This window comes from Trichechus manatus, unplaced genomic scaffold, assembly GCF_000243295.1.
Source record: "Trichechus manatus latirostris isolate Lorelei unplaced genomic scaffold, TriManLat1.0 scaffold00021, whole genome shotgun sequence".
Lineage (NCBI taxonomy): Eukaryota > Metazoa > Chordata > Mammalia > Sirenia > Trichechidae > Trichechus > Trichechus manatus.
The window spans coordinates 19,131,407-19,135,506 of record NW_004443957.1 but is presented as its reverse complement, the minus strand read 5'-3'; positions in this window follow the sequence as shown (position 1 = coordinate 19,135,506).

Below are 4,100 nucleotides of genomic sequence, written 5' to 3'. Positions count from 1 at the left end.
AAAAATGTAGAACAAAATTCTAACTCACAAAAAAAGACCAGACTTACTGGTCTGACAGAGACTGGAGAAACCCTGAGAGTATGGCCCCCGGACACCCTTTCAGCTCAGTAACGAAGTCACTCCTGAGATTCACCCTTCAGCCTAAGATTAGACAGGCCCATAAAACAAAACAAGACAAAAGGGGCACATCAGCCCTGGGGCAAGGACTAGAAGGCAGGAGTGAACAGGACAGATGGTAATGGGGAACCCAAGATTGAGACGGGAGAGTGTTGACATGTCATGGGGTTGGTAACAAATGTCGTAAAACAATATGTGAACTAAAGGTTTAATGAGAAGCTAGTATGTTCTGTAAACCTTCATCTAAAGTACAATAAAAAAAATGTAGAAGAATAGAAAGCCCATATTTGGACACCTGATTTAAGACAAAGGTGACATTGCAGAGTAGTGGGAAAAGGAAGGTCTTCTCGAATGTACTGGGACATTTTGGATATCCATATTGAACAAAAGGAGAAATGTAACTGCTACCTCACACCACCGTAAAAATCAATTTCTGGTGTACGTTAAATCTAAATGTGAAAATTAAAACAACAGATCTTCTAGTAAGACAATATAGGAAAATACTCTTATGATCTTGGAATAAAGAAAAGACTTCTTAAAAGGGACACAAAAAAGCACTAATCACAAAGGAAAACACTGATAAATTGATACATTAAAATTACTAACTTCTGCTTACTAAAAGACACTGCTAAGGGATGAAAAGATAAACCACAGAGTAGAAGCAGACATTTATAATCCCTATAACTGACCATTTGTTTGTATCCACATTAGGTAACAAACTGCTGCAAATCAGTATTCTTCTTACTGATTTGAATAGAAAAATGGGATTTGAACTATCACATTATAAAAGAGAATATTCACATGACACATAAACAGCGAGGTAACACTGCACACTCACCAGAATGGTTAAAATTAAAAGGACTGACAATACTAAGTATTGATGAGGATGTGGAGAAACATCAAGTCATACTCTGCTGGTTGGTGTACAACTGCTTAGCAACAGCGTTTGGCGTTATCCACTAAAGTCGAACATGCACATACCTCATGACCCCGAAATTTTACTCCTAGGTATGTATCTACAGAAATGTGACTACATGGCCACCAAAAGACATGTATAAGAATATTCATTGTAGCATTATTCACAAGAACCCCTACACTGGAAACACCCCCAAAGTCCATCAACTATTAAAAAAAAAAAAAAAAACCAGGTGCTGTCTAATTGATTCTGACTCATGGTGACCCCATGTGTGTCAAGGTAGAACTATGCTCCATAGGGTTTTCAATGGCTGTGACCTTTTGGAAGCAGACCACCAGGCTTTCTTCTGAGGTGCCTCTGGGTAGATTGAACCTCCCACCTTTCAGGTTAACCATTTGCACCACCCAGGGACTCCCCATCAATAATAGAATAAATAATTAGTGTTCTAGTCATACAATGAAGTACCATAAAGAAATGAACATGAAAAACTACAACACATAATAACAAGAATAAATCTTATAAACATAATATTGAGCAGCTTTTGCCAGACAGACAGAAAAAGAACACTCCCTGTAAGATAAAAAAAAAAAAAAAAAAAAGAGAGAGAGAGAAAATTGAACTATAGTGTTTTGAGATTCTTGCTTAGGTGGTAAAACTGTAAAGAAAAGCAAGTGGATGATTTCATATAAAAGTCAGGATAGTTTTTTTCTTAGGGAGGGGAATGAGAAGACTGTGACTGAGAGGGGTCACAAGGGCCACTTCTGGGGTTCTGACAATGTCTATTTCTTGATTTTACATGAATGTTTTCTTTGTGATAAGTCATTGAGCTGAACATTTTTGTTTTATGCACTCTTCTGTAGGTGTGTTATAGTTCACAATAAAAAAGGTTTTATTTATACACACATGCACACCCCTAATGTACCGTATGTATTAAGCACTGAGCCCCATACCCAGCACTTAGTTGATGCTCAAAGAACATGAGATCGCTTCTCTTCATCCATTCCTTCTTTCCTTCTAGCAGAGAGAAGAGAAAAAGAAAAAAAAAAAAAATGGAATTTTTGTAAACATCTTACTTCCCAAGTCCTTACAATAATCTCATTGCCATGGCAATGGCAATCAAAGGTTGAGCCTGTGACAAGAAGAAAGGGAAGTGGCACAGCATCCTGAACTTGCTTACCTCCTTGCATGAGGAAATCCTCACTAAGAACTCAATTGCTGGAGTCCTAAGCCTAAAGTGCCCACTCACAGATAATATGTTTGTTTGTTTGCTTTATATCTTATTTTCCCTTCCAAAACAACAAAGCAAAACCTTTGTTTCAAGGCGTACCTTTGCTGCAGGTTGCTGTTAATCCTATAATCACTGGGTGAATGTTTATCGGGCCTCGCATTCTTTGTGCGTCAGAGAAGCCAGAGACCCGCAAAGAAGGCATTGTGTTGGATGAAACTGAGATGCCTGGGGAGGCCAGAGTTGTGCGCCGCGCACAGCAGGCTGTGGCCTGTGGAGCTGACTGGCTCCTGCTCCCACAGGCCTGTTCTGTCCTGCACCGCCTGGGCTGGGCATCTGTGTCTGCTCCAATTCCCACAGCTCCTTACCCACAGCCACCTGGCATGTCTAAGACTGGGGAACAGGCTGATAACACTTGAGGAAAACACTTAAAGTCTACCAGATGAGAAAACCCAAAAACCCGTTGCCGTCAAATTGATTTTGACTCATGGCAATGCCATGCGTGTCAGAGTAGAACTGCACTCCATAGGAGCCCTGGTGGTTCAGTGGTTAAGAGCTCAGCTGCTAACCAAAAGGTTGCCAGTTTGAATCCACCAGCTGCTCCTTGGAAACCCTATGGGGCAGTTCTACTCTATCCTAGGGTTGCTTTGATTCTGAATTGATTCGACCGCAACGGGGTTTTTTTTTTTTTAATCTTTATGGAAGCAGACCACCAGGCCTTTCTTCTATGGTTCCACCACATAGGTTCTAATTGCCAACCTTTAGGTTATTCCAAACCTGTTGCCGTCAAGTTGATTCTGACTCATAGCAACCCTATAGGACAGAGTAGAACTACCCTATACGGTTTCCAAGGAGCAGCCGGTGGATTCAAACTGCTGACTTTTCAGTTAGCATCCGATCTCTTAAACCACTGTGCCACCAGGGCTCCAGTTTAGGTTATTAGCAGAGTGCAAACTGTTTGTGCACCCCAGGGACATCTGAAAATCCAGGAGGTGCCAAGACAACTTTTAAGTTATCTTCCCCCAAGCCAACCCTCACCCACCCATACAACCAATTCACCTGAACAATACCAACCCTGGAAAGAGATAAAAAAGGAGATTATCAGTCCTGAAAATAGACAACAAGTCCAAAGGACCAAACATTTAAGTCACCAAGGATCCAAGGGGCTTATTTTCAGCTGATATTGAAATTCTTTCTTCTGATCACAAAGGAAATTCTGCCTTTAGCAGAGACCTGGTCTACAAAGGGGAGCAGACTTGGATCCCATATGGACTGGGAAGGAGGTGGGGGGCAGGGGAAGAGAGTCAGGAGAGGTCATTTGGACTCCACTTCCTTGGGTCTTCGAGATTAGGCAAGAGGCATTCTGCTGGTTTGGTAGGCATGGGAATCTTTGAAAATTAGATTATTTATTAATTCAGCAAATATTATTGAGGATCTGTAGTATACCTAATTATACTGGCAAACTGGAGAGACTGTGTCCCTTACCCCACAGAGTCTATGACATGAGGCACAAGAGGAGGTTCCAACTGAGCCAGAGACACCTATGTATGCATGGCTACTGCCAGGGTGACCACCTCCCCAAAGAAAGAAAAGACAGCCAGAGAATTTGTAGGCCAGGATAACTTCCAATTCCTCCACTTCTCATCCACACAAGTCTGGCAGGGTCAAACTATGGAAGATGGGGGACAGGAGGTTGAAATAACAGCTCTGCATCCACAAGGACCCCACCTGTATATGGTCAAAATGGGCAAGAGAAGAAGGAACACAAGGACATGGTTGGGGGTATGGGTCATCTACATAAATACAGTGTGCCAAGAACCTGGTAGGTCAGCTAAAGGCTCA